This window comes from Oreochromis niloticus, linkage group LG5 (genome assembly GCF_001858045.2).
Source record: "Oreochromis niloticus isolate F11D_XX linkage group LG5, O_niloticus_UMD_NMBU, whole genome shotgun sequence".
NCBI lineage: Eukaryota > Metazoa > Chordata > Actinopteri > Cichliformes > Cichlidae > Oreochromis > Oreochromis niloticus.
This window is the reverse complement of record NC_031970.2, coordinates 6,053,601-6,071,657: the sequence shown is the minus strand read 5'-3', so window position 1 is coordinate 6,071,657 and position 18,057 is coordinate 6,053,601. Positions and strand designations below refer to the sequence as shown.

The window sequence follows — 18,057 nt, the reverse complement described above, 5'->3', positions numbered from 1 at the left end:
AGACAAAACATTATGGCATTATAGCGGTGACAACTCCTCCACAGTAGCAGGTGGGATTTTTCTTTTTTGAGGACGGCTCCTTTTACCTTTCACTACGGATGGTCTGTTTATGTTTTGATCAAGAGCCTTTTTTTGGGCAGCTGAAGAGGAGAAGTCTATCTTATGGCCAACCTCTGACTGTATCTTGGTCACATAACCCAGCAAAACCCAGTATGCAGGTTCATCTGTAACAGGCCTTGTGCCACGGATCAACACTGTTGCTTCTAGATTAAACAGAAGAGCAGCGACATGGGTGCAGGTCTCCACGACTCCGGCCGTGCAGGTGCAGTGGGCGGCTTCAACCTTCCCTGTGATGCTCACAGTGACCCATGGCTGCAATGCTGTTCATTCAGTCTTTGAGAGTGCAGGACCTGAAACACACACAGACAAAGTTCAATTAAAGACAAGAACTATGAGCCAAGGCCGACATAAATGTGTTTTATCTACTTTATCATAAATGTAACAAAGTGTTTAGAAAGTTAGCACATACATGTAATTTTTCATTTCTTTATGTGTCCATCTATAGAACGCTGCATGTTATAGGGTAAATCTGCCTGTTCTCTGTCAGAAACCTGCCTGCAGAAAATGAACCTAAAGTATGTAATGCAAGGATGTAATCACTTTAGAGATGGAGAAAGCATAAAGTGACAGTTATGAATCACTTAATATGATAAGGAGATTCTGCAGGTTATTAATCAATGTATAAAACTAAAATAAAATGTATTTTTAGTGACACAAGATACAAATATTGAAGCAAGATCTATAATTAGAATTATTTATAATAAATATGAATAAATCAGTGCAATTTCTTTAACCATAAAGAATAACTAAGTCCTTCAGGACAATGTCACATCAATGCACTGAACTCACTATGTTATCCACCTAACAGCCTCCACATGTTCTCACTGTAATTTCCCCTCATGAATGAATTTATGCTGCACTAATCTGAATGTTTGCAGGGAAATCAAACGCATTTCACACGCAGTACTTGAGCTGACTTACCTTTGTTTGAATGACAACTTGTACGCGCTGACTCCACAGATAAGGTACGAAAATATGTCAGGCTATAGCGGTTGCTCTTCAGGGTTTCTACTCCACGGCAGTGTTTCATACGGGTCCACATTTCCAATGCACGCAATTTTCTGCAAGTACCGCTGCTTCGCCTCTGGACGCAATCGGTCTCTATACCGTCCGTTTTCTTTGGAGCTGCTTTTAAGCATGATTCTTGTCGTCGACGTCGTTCCAACACTGTGTCTCTTTTGATTCGTAGACCCCGAAAATGGCGCCGCGCTCCGCGGCGTGACGTCAACTCCAAAGCCCTATTGAAAAGGAAAAATGATAAATGTATTGTTTATTAACTCTCTAGCCTTGTATTTCACAAGTTAGCTCCCCGGAGCTGCTCTACTTGACACAACGCGATAACACGATTACTGCTTCAAGTTCTGTCAGTAAAGAGTTTTCAAGTTGGAACATGTCAGATATACATACTGATATATGTCTGTGACAGGCCAGTACTGGCTGTTGATACCGGTCAGCAGATATTGTTCAAATAAAATGTAAGAGGTCCCTTAAACTTAAACTGCAGCATTAAGCTGTTTGATTTTCTTGCTTGAGGATGATTCCAACTCAGCAGTATATGCATATCGATATAAATCCTTCCCTTTCTAATTGATCTCCTCTTGCCACCAGCAAAGACCTCTGGGTGATTCGGACACAGTTTTGAGTGTGTTTTGGGCAGATTGTGAATGTGTGTGTACATATACCTATTTGCACAGTGTTATCCAGCTTGTGTGAGGCCAACAGGAGTCACACGATTGTCAATAGTAGAAGTCTATAAAAACCTGTCTTTGACAAAGAGAGAACAAACAGCCACGGTTTGTTCAGGATTTCCTAACAAACACTCCAAAAGGAGGGCCGTGGTTAGTGGAGAGAGGAGGAAGGAGAGACAGAGAGGCAGTTAGGAGTTGACTCTCCCTGAGGAACAACAGATGAAAGAGCGGTAAACAGTTATGGTGACTGGATGCTGATATCCTAAAACTAAAGGTAAACACACGAGCATCTGGTGGTATTGAGATTCTTGACTTAAAAAGCCATAATATGCTAGCACCATTTGAAGGTATATATTCATAAAGAAATCTGTTAGAATTTTGAATGAAACTATTTAATCGCAACAAGTGGTTAATTGTGTGTACAAGCATATATTAAGCTAAATGAATGCTTTTACAGTGTTAATGTCTTAATTTGATTACTTGTAAGAAGCATTTTTATTTCACGTTAGACTGTTGAGTGGTTTAGTCTTGAAAGCTCTTGTGTAACTGGGTTTATTTGCAGATCGGCAAAGCCCGCTTGAACTTTTTTATATGCAATCCTGAAAATTAAAAACCTTAAATTAAATGTTTCTGTGGTTAAACCCTTAACATTGCAGTCTTTTGACTTTACTGAAATGATGCTCTTTCTTTATAAAGTCCTGTTAGCATCATTCGAAAAAGGTTCACCAATGAGACTGTGCTTCATATAGGCACGATTTCACTGGATGGCATCTTAAACAATCTTTCTTCAATTAACTATATAAAAAAGTAAATAAATTCATTCAGGATGTGATGAAATAACAAGAACAAACTCATTCATTTGTGCGCATGCATCAACCAGCATGCAGCCTGTTGACACTGTTGCTCCTGGTTTTTCTCTTTAGCTTAACTTTTTTTACTTATTTCTTTGTCCTTTACTTTGTACTTCTTTTCAATCATGTACATAATTTCTTTAGGGATTATGAAAGTATTCTGATTCTGATTCTCAGTCACTTTATTCCGTAACTGTGACCCTAAAAGTCCATTTAAGTTTCTCACATGTTTTATAAGCTTCATCTTTGTAAATGTATCAGAATGAATGAATCAGAAAAAATGGAAGAAATATAAGCTAGAAGAAGAGAGAGCGAGATGTTGATGGAGTACCTTTATAGAGATCGATTCAAGTACTTAACTACAAGTATTTAAGTAAGAGTACTTTAAGTTTGTAAACTTGCTTTTCAGCAATAACACTACTAAGGCTCAAGAAGAGTTCATGTTGTCTGCTTTGTAATGAAACTGTAAGTTATAAGACAAATAATCATATAATAATCAATTTATTATTGTCTTTATCTGGTGCAGGCCAATAAGAGAGTGAGACAAAAGTGAAGGCCAAAGAAAGGAAATGAAGGATATTTAGATTGTCAGGAAGCGTGACATGTGTTCGCCATGTCGGACTTTTATCTTTTACTTATTTCTTATGCTAACACACTTTTACTCTCACTTTTTAAAGCTGTAATAAAGCACTTTTCTTTTTAAGAGGACCTGCTAATTAGTACATGTGTGAAATGTGAATAACAACAGTTTGCCTGGCCTGCACTGTCCCTCGGGATAAGCTGCCTCAATGGGAGCACAACAGCAGAGCCCTTGTGCAAACAAAGTGTTCTCGAATGAAGGAGGCATTTAAAAATGATCGCTCTTCACAAACAGAATGCGATGCTCCTCTTTCTGTGCCACCACACCTCCCCCCTCTCTTTGTCATTCTCACCTTGTTTCTCTTTCACTCTCAAATCACATCTGTCCCTGTGAAAGACAGTTGGCCCGCAGTTAAACCTGGAGTCACAAATAACGTGCTTTTTTCTTTTTCTGATCATCAAAGGGCTTCGTCTGTGTTCTGGTTGCAATGAGATGATCAGTGGAGGAGTGGCAAGCAGAGAAGGTGCTGTGGTGCTGGATATGCAACTTGGAAACCGGGACTGAGTGGCCAGGCTCAGGAAAGAGGGAAAAAATGAGGAGCGGGGGGGGCAGCTGAGATTGGAGGTGGAGAGTGGAGTGATTAAAATTCATCCCACGGTGCAAACAAAAGGAGGAATGAAAAAGGGAGAGAATGCAGGAGAGACGAGAGAGTGAGAGCTCTGGGTAAGAAAGATTTGGGGTGAAAAGAAGATTGTAAGCCTCAGCAGATCCCTGAACAGTCCTCCCCTCCCTAAATGACTGCCTTGTACTTGCAGCACAATTATCCTCTGAGACAACGGAAAGCAACGGGAGGAAAGGGGGAAAGTGAAGAGGAGCGGGAGATGGATAGATGAAGAGCAGGAGGGAGAGAAAGAGAGAGAACATTAGTTATTCGGCAGGCTTTTCCTCACAAGATTTGCAGAGGCAGCGTGAACAGGGGGTCAACAATTGACTCAATTACAAGACAAACTCTCCAAGGGCCCTACACCACCACTCACCGCGGACCCTGCAGCTCTCGGGCAGGCTGTTAATTTTTTTCTCCCCCCCCCCTTTTCTTAGCTGGTAAATGTTTGCCCCTCTTCAGGTGCCCCTGGCAGACGCAGGAACTCCAGCCTACAGCTAGACTTTAACCTTTTCAGCCACTGAATGATTCCCCTCTCTGTTCTCCATGAAGAGCTGGAGGAAAAGAGGGAGCGATGGAATGAAGAGGCAGATGAAGGGCTAGAAGCCTTCTCTTTGTTAGGCTTTGTAGCTCGTAATGAATAAGAAACGTCTGGTGACCCAAGAGGAGGCTTTTTTTTTCTTTTCTCCATTGCACAGGTGGAATTTTTCTTTTCCTTGTACACAGCATTGTGTAATATGGATAAAAAGAAAGGATTTTTGTATTACATCTGTAGCTATTACCTCTATACTGTAACTTAGATATTTAGTTGTCCATACTATAGATTTGTATTGATTTTACTCCCTGTTAGTTCCTGTTTGGTTTCACCGTTAGAATTTGGGTATTGCTGATTACTGTATTTACATACACGTGAATGCTTGGTTACGGTTATGTCTGTCCAGTAAACTCAGTGGTTTAGCCCGCAGGGTCTGTATAAAGGCAGAAAATCAGCTCTAAAATTCACTTATTCATATGTTCCGTCTTTTTTGTTTCATTTATTTAAAGCAATTTAAAATAAATTGTGGGTATAGCAGTGCTTTAACATGTATGCACGATATATGAAGCAAGTGTGATGCAGCCTGTTGCGTGTGGACTCAATGTTTTCATGTTGATTTTTCCATCCTGAAGTTACCTGATGAAAGAATGGAGTGCCAATGTGTCTTTTGCCTCTTGCTAGCTTGGTTAGCAAGTTGCATTTATAAACTGTACGGCTGCAAAACAAAAATGCACATGTTGGCAGATTAGTGCTAAGAAACAGGCTAATAAAATACAAAAATTTCAGTCACCACAACTAAAGTACAAACCTAATGTTAGTCAGATAGTCCATTAAAGGGCTCCAAAAGGCACAAACACAGTGAGCAGATGCCCATCGGCTAAAGCTGCATTTGTCAGGACACCTTCCACTTAACATGCACGTGCCCGTCTGCCTGCGGACTGCCTTCACACTACCGCTACTTGTGCATAAACCAAGCATTAGCTGGTTGCCGTGGTTTAACTAGTGAAGGAAGTTCCTGTTTCCTGCCAGGAAATACTCTGCCACCTAAGCAACTAGTCAGTGGACACGGATCAAGAAGTTCTTAAATAAGAGGAAGGTCTTTAGAAGTGCTGATACATTTGTGATAAACGCCAAAGGAAACATAAATTAAGTAGCATAACTTTATACGTAATTTACAGCTGAAAATGAGAACGAGTTATAAACAAGGAGTATTTATATTATAGAGCTGAAGGATATCAGAAAACATTTTCTTGACCTGTTTGAAAGTACACAAAAGCAAGATAATTCTGCTGCGCTAGAAAAAAACAGGAGAGAGAACTTGCGGTGTTTGCCATTTTTCCCGGCGACCGTGCATTTATAAGGTCAGACAATACAGTGAGGAATGGGGGTTCAACAATAGGCCTGCGGCCCTTCTCTTGTCAGTCAAAAGGACTGCTCAAGCATGTGCCTCAGCTCTGCTCCCTCTCTTTTTTCCATCTCTTCTTCTTCCATCAACTTGATTTTCTTCTTTTGTCTCTGTTTGTCACTCTCATTTTCTTTACCTCCCTGCCGCTTGTCTTTCTGTCGTTCTGTCTTTTGTATTGCATCTAATTTCCCCCAATCCTTCGTCTATAAAGGAGAAAGGAGGACACAAATACCACACACAGACTTTGAGTCATACGCTGCATAGCAGCATCACTGCCACCAGATTTTTTCCATCTCAACTGAATCACTGTGCCCCCTTTTTTTCTCTGTAGGAAACAATAGTAGAAGTGTACTCTACTTTTTGAGTTTATGCATCTTACTTCACTTTATTTTACTTTACTGCAGTTCTGAACCTTAATCGGCAAAGGTGCATGTGAGAATATCCAAAAAATGTAAAGTCTAAACAAACATTAACTGCCACCTATTCATCAGTGTAATATCTGAGTGCATGTAGGCCTCGTGTCCTGCCTCCTCATGCTTTTTTTCCTGCGCCTGAGTGAGAAAATATCCCAAGCTGACTGTCTTCTGCTATCTGCTACATGTGAGAACTTTGGACAATGTCCTCACCCGATTCCCTCAACGTTGTCCAGATGTAGCGTGGCACGAGCCAACAAGCAGTGAAAACTCTGGCCTGAAAAACCTCCCAGTAATGGAGAAGGATCAACTGTGTGTGTGTGTGTGTGTGTGTGTGTGTGTGTGTGTGTGTGCGCGCGCGCGTTATCTTTGTGTGTTCATGTCTTTAGCGAGCCATTCACTGCTGCTGCTGACGTAAACGGTGCCCTTCTCATTGTGTTCGTCACACCAGGTCTGTGGGTCATCTGAGCCAACCGCCAGCTTCTCTCAGCGTGTGTCTGTATACTTGCTGCTCCGTACCTTTGTGCACATTTGCATCTGTTTAGTTATATATGACAGGTTATGTGTAAATATTTTTGCAGTGTGTACACTGTGTTTGTTCGCCTGAGTGAGTGAAAGTTTGTGTCTGTGCTTTATGTGCATGTGCTCCCTGCGCATCACTGAGCACTGCATGGAGATACCGCCTGGAATTTAGGGCTGAGACACAGTGAAAGGGAGCCCCTTCCTCATGCATGAGATAGGATCAGTGTTTACATGCACAAATAGCAGATAGCTTCTGTGATTGCAAAACATCTCCAACCATTTTCTCATGTAAAGTGCAGTGAATATTCTTCATTTGGCCATGCTTTGACCAAAAAAAGGGAAGCCATTAACACTGATCGCTAATGTTTTGGGCACAGCGATGCTTGATGGTTTGTAGTTTATCTGTTCATTGATTGCAATAAATAGATCAAATGGGGTGTCTTTTTATTTAAATAGTATGTTCTATAAGGCTCAGAATGTGAAGGCTGACAAGCTGGAAAATCAGAAAAAAAAAGTGTTTTTTCTTTTTTGGGGGCAACCAAACAAGCAAGCAGTGTTAGTAGTTCATTGGAGCAACACACTGAATCCCTCAAGCATCATGTATATAGGAAAGAATGGGGGAAATAGTTGTTGTCTTGTGTTCTGAAGTCTAGTTTCCAATTCTTTCAATATAGAAAGAATTAGCTTGGTCTAGAGGTCTGTGGAAAGCTTTCCAACCTGTCGTTGGTCTCCTTTGAGTGGAAAGTGTCTCAATGCAAATCCTTGCTGAATCTTAGTTCCCCTGCATCTGCAGCCGTGGATTCAAGTGCTTAACAGTTTAAACTGCTTGTGGCTCCAAATCAGAAGCCATCTCTTCCTTCTTTTTCACCTTTTTGTGCTGCTCCTCTTGCCATCCTACAGCCATTTCTATCTATTTCTATCGTTGTCTAGCTTTAGTAGCAAAATTTGGTCATTTCCATGGGACGAAAATTATGGTGGTTAGAATCTTTAGACTACATCCGCCAATCACTGAGACATTTGTTGCGGTATCCTCTCCAATGTTCACTGATTTCAGTGGTTCCAACTTTGAGTGCAGCTATTTTTTGGTGCTATGTACCAATGTTTTCTTCTTCTTATGTTTTTGTTATTTGGTAAAAATAGAGTCAGTTTTAGATTTGGGACCAGTGGTAGATCAGTGCAGTCAGTACTAAAGTTGATTAACTGAGTAAAAATTTTGTACTTTCACATTTCATAGCCAAACAAACTGCAGATATCATTAGTGCCTACAAAACTTAGCAAGCCATTATTTACTGCTGACTTTGCCTTTTAGAAAGCATCGTTCTCCGTATGTCTGTGCAGATAACAAGAAAGCACAGTTTTCCTATTTCACCTTTATACAGCATGTACTATATGGACAAAAGTCCTGATCCACCTACACATTAAGCTTACAGAAGCTGCCATGAAGCTTCCAGTGCACAGTTTCTGTGCTGATGTTAATGGCAGAGGAGATTTGGAAATCTGAGTTACTGTGGCTGCTAAACGCTTCCACTTTGCAACAATACCACTTAGCTGGAGAGAAGAAATCTCTCAAACTGACTTGTTGTAGTGACAACATCCTGTTAGTACCACACCCAAAATCAGTGAGATCTTTTGAATGACCACAAGTGTTTATAAAGGACGACTGCATGGACTGGTGCTTGATTTTATACACCTGTCCCAACGCCTGAACTGAGAGATTGTCCATGTAGTGTATGTGAATGAAGAACAATCAGAGAAGCAGTGGAGGAAAGTTCTCAGGCTTCGGTTCATCCTTTTACACTGTGTTCATTATTTACATGCATTGACGTTTCTCATGTGACATTATTGCTCAAGAATTGCCCGCCATATTGGAAGTGATACAGCTACTGGCTGCTACGGGAAAAATGCATCTTCCCACACTGTCTGACACTGGTCCTGTCACGACGAGTGAGATGAGCCGTGTGGAGAGGATAAAGGAGGATCCAATAGCAGGCAGTCGTGAAGGTGTAAAGGTGATTTATTGAATACCAAGCACAGGGAGGAAATGGCTAACGAAGATAAACTAAACTATACTGGAAATAACTAAGCTACTGAACACAAACCAGGACATGAACATGAAGGAAGTTAGACGATGGTACATGAAGGTGACAGCAGGGAGAACACACAGATGAAGCACGGTGGATACACAGACGGACCAGCAACTACAATGACAGAAGACGCGACTTAAATACACACAGAGAAACACAGGGAGATTACACACAGGTGGGGGACACAGCTGGGAGTAATCAACAAGATGAGACAGAGGTAAAACTGAACACACTCACATGAGACGCAGACCTTCACAATAAAACAGGAAACAAGAACACTACACAAGGACGCAGACCAGACACAGAACTAAACCCACACAAAACATGAGAACACAAACCCTGTGAACAAACCCCCAAACCAGAACCACAGTAATATAATCTATCGTAAATAATCAAAACACCAGAGAACCCCAAAAACACTCCATAATGCAAAAATAAACCCAAAACATAATAAACTCAGAATGCTGGGTCGAACCGACTCAGAACCGTGACAGGTCCCTCGTTATTGATGGGTGAAATTGGTTTAAAAGAAGGTGCTGAACCAAAAAGCTCCCAGTGGTTCCTTTTATTGGTAGGAGATCGCCATGGTTGCCTGTAGTTTTTCATGTTTGTCAACAAATACTTGCTAAACACTAACCAACTGGTAATAACACTTGAAAAAGAAGCAAACTGAAAAAGGAGAAGGTTTGCCTTCAAAGTAAAAGTTGCACCTTTGGATACATGTTTGGTGAAACATTTACTTTGAAGGAAAAGCCCATCAGCTCTGTGCAAACGATGACTGGACCTGTCAAAAGCCATTGCAAGGAGATTTTTGCCAGTTGCACAGGGAATACTTGGTTTGTCCTTCATGACGAGTGGTTGCCAGATGGTCACTGACCAGTCTCTAAGCCTGTCTGATTAGGGCCTTTTTTCAACTTGATCCTACATCATAGTTGTGAAACGCACAAAAAGTCAGACAAGTTAACGTCACATTGTTAGCACAGGTCTTTGACATATGCTTTCATATCAGCAAAAGGTGATCAGCTCAGAATCTGTAGCATTGAGGAACAAAAGTTTAGAAATGTGACACATCTGACCGGTCCTGTGTCCCCTCCTCTTATACAAAATGTTTTATACAGACATGCAGAGCTCGCTAATAGTTAGCAGCTATGTGACAGCCTAACCAATCAGTGGTTCAAGCGCCGGATTTAGCACCAGTTTCTAAAGGGTTACAAAAATGAAATTTACTGCAAAACGTAGGCAGCAAAAAGGGAAAGAAAAGAGCACAGGTACATACATACATATATACATATATATACAGGTACGGGTTCAAGCTCTGAGGTGGAAAAGACTTCCTGCTGTAGGAGATGGGTGCATTTCTCCAGAAGGTCTGATCTTTTCAAGCTATCGCATCATCTACTTCTGTATAATTATAATGGCGGTAAAAACCAACAAGATTGTGCATTCACGCTTTCAGTCCAATTACAGAAACTGAGGTTCACTGGCTTAAATGAGACCAAAGCAGGGCTTGTGTTAGCCGATGTGATGTCACTCTTGGCGTGTGTGCTATTCTCAAGGACAATTATTACTCGTCTGTGTCTAGCATTAAGCATAAAGCTAAACATTGTAAGCAAAACTGAGAAAACGTTGTGTATGTGTGGGGTCTACCACAACTGAAAATGGAAAAAAAAAATCTTGTAAAACGTGTTCTCAATTTAAGGATCGATTTCACAATCAGTCTAAATGAGCTGCAGTTCAGTTCACTGAAATTCCTCACATGTTTTTGATCTGACAAGTTTGTGAGCGTGTTTATTTGAGAGCAAAACTGAAGTGTGACTGGAATCAGTGTATTTTCCGTTATGTGTTTAAATGTTTTCATGTGTGTGTGTGCATGAGTGTGATTGTGTGGGTGTGTTAAGCTTCTCACCCCTCCAATTTACAGCCATCTGATTAGCTGATTTGTTGCCTTTTAGTTATGCTAATGCCAGCTAATTACAGCCCTGATGAGTACTCAAGGCTCTCTCTCTCTTTCTGTGTGTGTGTGTGTGTGTGTGTGTGTGTGTGTGTGTGTCTTTCTCTTATGTGAATCTTTTTATCTCGTGCTGTCAGTTACTCAGCAGATATCATGCCTGCTGCTTGCCACAGCTGTCAGCAGCATGGTGTCAGACAGTCGCACCACTTTAAAGATTCAACTGGGTGTATTTGTGTATGTGGTTGCGTGTTGTCTGCATTTGTTCAGTTTGTAGACTCTGGACAGTCATGACTTGTCTCTTCCTGACAGCATACGAGACTGCTTTCATTCTTATTCAGGGAAAGTGTGTGTATGAATATGAGTGTGTGACCATTTTTTTTTTTGCATGTGTGAGTCGGTGTGTCTGTTTCCTTGAGTCACATGCTAAGCCCCAAACATCAGCTCAGGGATCCCAGCCAATTAAAAGCTAACGCAGGCCCAGATGCCTTTCTCCTACCAACATCTGGGTATTAAGCTAAACGCCTGCGATATATTAGTTATGAAGTCAGCAGCTATGAGGAGGACCACACAGGAGAAGGGGCACATTTTAGCACACAGTCTCGCTCTGTAACTTGTTCACTGTGTAAAACGATGAGGTTTGTCTAACTAAAGGGCAAACAAAAGAAAAAGGAGAACATTGTTTTCTTTCTCACTGATTCATATCAACTAAACCTGTCATCATATTTCACCAGTCATCAACTTCTGTATGTATGAGTTTGCTGAAATAGCCTTGCAGAGACACAAGGAACAGGAGTTGTAGACAAAGAAAGGTTTTATACAAAACCCACAAACTTAACTTTTGTTCTATATTTTTTCAAAATCTTTTTGCAAAAATGCATAAAAGATGAGCGGGAACTAAAAATGTGAGAAATTTTCACAATTTGCACTCCAAGGGCAGAGCTACGGAGGACGCAACGGTGTAAAAGTGAGGATATAACACTGTATTTGTGCACATTTAGTCGAACATCTCTGAACTGATGAAGACAAGTCTCCACATGTGTGTTCATCTGCTGGGACAAATTTATCTACAGTTTACATACTGAGGTGGGCAAGAGAGATAAGAACATGGAGAACGGGAGCGACAGTGAGGGGGTGTTTTGCATTGTGGAACATCATGATGTGCTTATAGTTGTGATTATATAAGTTCACTGGATTGTGTATTTAATTTACCTTAATTTCAAATTAAAGATCCAGGTTGACAGTGATACCACAGCGGTGCTTAAAGGTTTGTGAGCTCCTTCACATCATCATGTTAACAAAATGAGAACCCCTCTTGTGTCGCTGTCAATCGCTTCTGCTTGTTTGCTCGGAGGAATTTCAGTTTAAACCCTTCCTCCAATCAGAGCAGCTTCAGTGCTGGCAGGTTGATGGGTTTCCTTACGATGCATGCTGTACCTTCTTCTACGTTTCTGAAAACATGCGCTTTTTTAGGAAGTTTTTCCAGAAGAACAATGTTTAAGGTAGCTGAGATATGGTGTCATGACAGTTTTGGAGGCAGAGTGGTTTCATCTCTTTTGTTCACAGTGCTCTCAGCACTGTCTGCAGCACATACAGCAGACGGCCCAGCTGAGCAGACAGTGGTGTGGAGTCATTTGGTGTGTTTGCATTAAGTTGTTAGCTAGTTCGTGAAAGCCAGTGTTCACAAAGTGCCGCTCACGACCCTCTGCAACCTTTGTACAGTTTTCTGCTTCTTTGGACTAACTGAAAACATAAACTACTGCATGTTTCACTAAATCACAGGTCAGCTGATTTTAAGATATAGAAGTTTGTTATATTTTACTACATAAAGTATGTTTGATCTGATGAGTCCAGATTTCTGCTGGAGTGGTGACATTTGGATAATGCAGTCAGAATTTTGATGCAAACAACATGAAAGCATGGAGCCATCCTACCTCATATCAGCTGTTCAGTCTTGTGTTTGTGGTGTAATGGTGTGGGGGATATTTTTTGGCACACTTTGGGCTCCTTAGTACCAGCTGAACATAGTTAAAACACCACAGGCTAACTGAGTACTGTTGCTTAGCATGTCAACTGGTTTCCTGAGCTCACTGTATTCAGATGGCCTCCACCGTCACCAGATCTCAATCCAGTAGAAGACCTTTGGGATCTGGTGGAACAGAAGACTGACATCATGGATATCTGCAGCAATCATGTTGTTATGGACCAAAGGTTAGCGGCACCTTGTTTAATCCATGCCACAGAGAACAAAGACAGTTCTGAAAGACAAAGACAATCAAATCCAGTACTAGCAAGGCGGCTTTAAGTGTATATAAAAGTATTTAAACAAGTGGAGTTTGCTGAATTATTGGCTGTTAGGCTGAAATGTGAGTAATATAAGGTCTTCTGGGATTTTTTTGTTTTACCTCAAGGCACTTTATATTGTAAGATAAAGATAATACAGAGAAACCCCAACAATGAGACAACCCTCCTATGAGCAAGCTATCGGAAGGAAAAACCCTCTTTTAACAGGAAGAACCCTCTGGTAGAACCAGGCTCGCAACTGCTTGGACATGAGGGGAAGAAGACAAGACAATTCGTAACTCCTTTAAATATAAACCACAAAAGGTGTTTTTAATTTTCCCAAAGGGTATTTAAAGTTTGATTGTCTGACTGCAAAGTTTCCAACCATCCATTTTCTTAACTGCTTATTCGACTTCCAGAGGGTAGCAGAGAAACTACAGCCCTTCAGTCTGGGAGAGGCAATGTACACTGTGGAGTCATCAGTTTCCTAACATGCATTTGAAAGTGGAAGGAAACCATTTACCTGCCAGTCACAGGATTTAACGTCTACATTTCGTCTATCACTTTGACACTGATAGACCCAAAAGTACACCTGTTCAGAATCCCCATTTATATCCACCTATAATATTACTTTCTTCTACACAGGAAAGGACTTTCAGACCCTAAAACAAGAGCTCAGGGTAGAGAAATGAGTTCACAAGAAATTCCACACGGCTTTGTCTCGATTAACCGTGTCTGCACAGTTTTTATGGCGGCGTTGTCTGTGCCATATATCTCCTTGTTTCCTCTCTGTGAGAGGCTCTCAGAGCTGTGGTCACTGTGTTCCTCTGGTGGCCTGCAGGCCTCGTCTGCCGCTGTCGTGTTTTGTAGAGACTGTGTTGCGGTTTCTCCTACACACCAAATACAAACATACAGACGCACACATAAACACACAAATACACGCACGTGTCTTGTCTCCGTCTTTCTCCCTTTCTGCCTGTTTTTGTCTGTCTTGTGCTCAACCGCACACATGCATCGGGTATCCGCCCCTCCACATCCTCTCCACCTCGATACCCTGGAGCCCATCTGTCTCTCTTTCCTCGGTCTCTTTTTCCTCGTCAGTTTTCCACCTCCTCTGTCTCCTCCCTCGCTTCCAGCTGTGTTATACAGCTAAAGAATATAAGTAGCAGCAGGCCGGCTATAAATATTCCCTGCCCACCCAAGACTGTTAGGATTATTATTTTTCTTATAATCACTGTGGTCTTTCTATAAACTGAACAGATTATTATCTGGTTTTTGTTCCCCTGTGCAGGTCCCTACTGCACAAGATAGCTGCCCTCTCCACTGAATTTTTCTTTGTGGAACATTTGTCAAAGAATTAGCTGGAGGTTAAATTGTATTTGAACTGACACAGCAACAACGTAGCGTCGGATGAGATGAGTGGACAAAAAATACACTAAAAATAAAAATCCTGGAGTAAAAGTGACGTAGAGCCACAGAGAGGGAGGGAGGAAAAGAGCCAGAAGAAGCTGGGTGATGGTCAGGAGTGCTGTCGAAGATGAAGAGGAATGCTGAATTTACAATGACAAAGCTCTGTTCATGTTTTCTTAAAAATGGGGGTTGGGCTCCTACTTGTTTACAGATGGAGCAGTCCTGTGTGCTGCTTCGGTCTACAGCTGGGAGCCAGCTGCGTGAATCAACCTTTCCTCATCTGCTTTATCCATCCATCCTTCTCTCCCTCCTTCTCCCCCCGCTTCCTTTGCTTCTCCTCCTTAAAAGGAGTTCAAAGAAATCCTTGTGGTTTGGGGCAATACCTATCTGCTATACAGGCATGTGGAAGTTAAGGAGAAGTAGTAGTAGAAGAAGAAAAGGCAAGACTTCAGTGGTAGACAGAGAAAAGAGGAAGGTGTGTATGTGTGTGTGTGTGTGTATGGGGGGAGGGAGAAAAAGAAGCTGGAGGTAAAGAGAGGAGAGGGAGGAGAGGAGCGGGGTACAGGAAACCACAGGTATGTGCAGGATGGTGGGTGGGTGGCCTAGAGAGAGAGAGAGAGGACAGAGGAGAAGCAAAAGAGTGAAGGAATCGCAAGTCATGTGGGGATTAAGCTGAAGGAAATACCCTCACATGTGTTGTCAGCATCACACCTGTCAGCTCGACAGAGTTTTTTTTGGTCGAGACCCCTGAACAGAAGTCTAACTGCTTTCCTGAGAAAGTGAAGCTCATTTGCCAGCAGTGCAAAACAGTGCTTGTACAGGCAAATGAATACAAGGAGAGGTGAACCGCTCCTAATCCTCAAACAAACACGATCAAGTCACCGACTGATGAAGCCAATGGTTACAAAGGTGATAAAACAGTAATCATGACTGTGCAGCTAAGGTTGGCTGTTCACGTGACAGTAAAGGAAGTTAATGATAGGACTTTTGAGGCCAAAATATTTTCATTGTCAGTTTGTTAAGATTGTTAAGATTATGTTTACAGTTCACTTTTGTTCTGCACCTTTTACTCCTAGCACCAGGTGTTCATCATGTTGGTGATAAAAAATGATGTTTAGCATTACAAAAACCCACCGACGGCTCAAAACTCTGAGTTTTCTCGTCATCTTTCTTGCTGTGATTTATCTACCTTAGCTGTGCTGAGTAGCTGTACTTGAGCCCTCCAGTGCCCTAATATCTTTCATCAGTCACTCTGACTGTGTAACAACAAGGGATCAACGTTTCATCCCGCCATTCTGACAAGGTGAGAGCCCCAGCACTGAGACATCAGCACCGCGGCTTCACCAGCACAAAGTTTACAGTACAGGAACACGGGAAGTGTGAACCGTTGGGGTTGAGACTGGGGTTGTGGTGTCGACTGTGTCTAAAAGGATAGTAAAGGATTCTTGTCTCATGGCATGGCTACACTGACTAAGTAAAGTATTTAACCAACTTTTAAACCAAAGAAATGTTGTTGTGTGTCTCACCTTCAGACTTTGTTTGCTTCTGTTATATTCAAATATATCTTCCTTAGCATGGATTTTTACATTCTTAGTATGGATTTTTTACAGTAATACAGTAATTTGGTTGATGAATTTCTGTCTTTTTTATGGATAATGTGCGTGAGTTTATATATACTCTGTACATGTGCGTTATATCTGCATTATAGCTCGGTCATTAAGCCGGGATTATACTTTTCTGCTCGGGTCCGACAGTGAGCACGAGGGTCTGTGTGCCCGCCTGCGTGGACTCATCCATGGAGCATTTACGTTACAGTGCACCAACTACGCATCCGCCCCAGGTGGCGGACTGCTCGACCATCGGGTCTTCAGCTGTTTGTGTCCGGGTCCACAACGGATTATAATCAAGCCCTTGGAGCTTTACAGAAAACAAAATATTTAGAGTGAGAACTCTTTGAATTCCCAAGTTTACAAAGCAAAGCAACAGGTGATTAAAAATGGCCGTATGATTTTATAGTTTAAACAGTGGTGTAAAGAAGGAGGGAATAGGGTGGCAAGTGCCCCCCTGAAATATAATTGCAGTGTGTGCAGCATCCAATGGGTTAGAGCCTGGGTGGGACCAGTGATAGAATCTAACCTAGTATAATGTACTTGTACTTTACTTAAATATTTCTACTTCTATCCCACTGTATTTTGTACTTTACCATTTACTTATTGTTTTGTAGATTAAAATACTTATATTCTTATATATTGTGCTGTATTACTAAAAGTACTAAACAAAATACAATTTAAGTCATCTCCAGCTGGAATATTAAAATGATCCGTCCATCCATATAATTTTGATTCAATAATACTTGTAGGGAGATTATGAGGAGAACTGGTGTATAATGAGTACTTTTACTTCAGGTGCTTTAAGTATTGTTTTTAAGTTAAACTCTTTGGCTGCTTAAAAGGGATTATGACTTTTTTTTAAGTTGAGGGTCAAATACTTGTTTTGACCCTTAAATAGTCATTCAGTCAAAATGGTGCTCAAACTCATGTGTGGTGCTACTTCTCATAGAGCAGATTTTGAGCTGTTAGGAGATACATTTGAAATGTGGGAGCACAGTGTCTCATAGTGATGCTGTTGTTAGTATTGTCACCTCAGAGCAGAAAGAGCCTGGGTTCAAACAGGTATACGCTCTCCTTTAGCCTGCACGGTTTCCTCCAGCTTCGTTTCGCAGTCCAAAGACATGAATGTTAGAATAACTGGTGATTTTAATTGGCCACGGGTGTGAATGTCTGTCTGTGTGTGTTTCTCCAGTAAGGATCTCGTGGCCTGTTCAGGGTGTACCCCACTTTTCCCCCCACGATAGCTGCGAAAGGCTCCGGATCCCCCCGTGACCCTGGACTGGATAAGTGGTTAAGAAAATGAACGGATGAACATCATTATGATGGCAATGAAAGTCAGTTAACTAAAATACTGAATGATTGTCTTACTCGTCTGACACAATGAGGCTTATGTCTGTTCGGTATCTTTTTAAAGACCAAATGGGCATTAAAGCAGTTTAAATCAAAGTCAGAATTGCTGTTACTAAGTAGATATGACATTAATCTTCCCTGCAGCAGTTTAGTAAGTAGAGCTTACTGTACATTACAGTGATGTCTCCAGCCCTGTGGCCTTTCACTGGTCACACTGTTGGCCCCCATCACATTACAGCAGCTGCGAGGAATTCACAGATTCTGGGTAAAAGAGGTAAAAAACACAAGGGGGGGTAGGGTGGGGGAGAAAAGCAGGAAAGGGGGAGAGTCTGTGTTGGGGTTGGAGGGGAGGTTACAAAAACAAAGGCAGAAATTAAAAACAAAGTTTACCACCGAAGGAAAACAACGGGGTTAGAAAAAGTTGGTGTAAGAGGAAAAAAAGAAAGAAGGAAGGGAGGAAAAATGGAAGAAAACGAGGTAGAATCTGGGCTGTGGTTGGCTGCAGGCCCGAGCCCCGCCTTCGTTCCCTCCTCCCTCCCGCGGTCCGTCTCCAGCCCTAACACAACAGAATCCCCCACAAGCCCAGCCACATCAGGA

The 18,057-nt window shown here is 41.7% G+C and overlaps 1 protein-coding gene across 2 annotated transcripts in view; it reads left to right on the top strand.

Annotated features, from left to right (window-relative positions):
• Positions 1-18,057, top strand: part of gli1 (GLI family zinc finger 1) — a 55,667-nt gene that overhangs the window by 19,154 nt on the left and 18,456 nt on the right. The window lies entirely within an intron of this gene.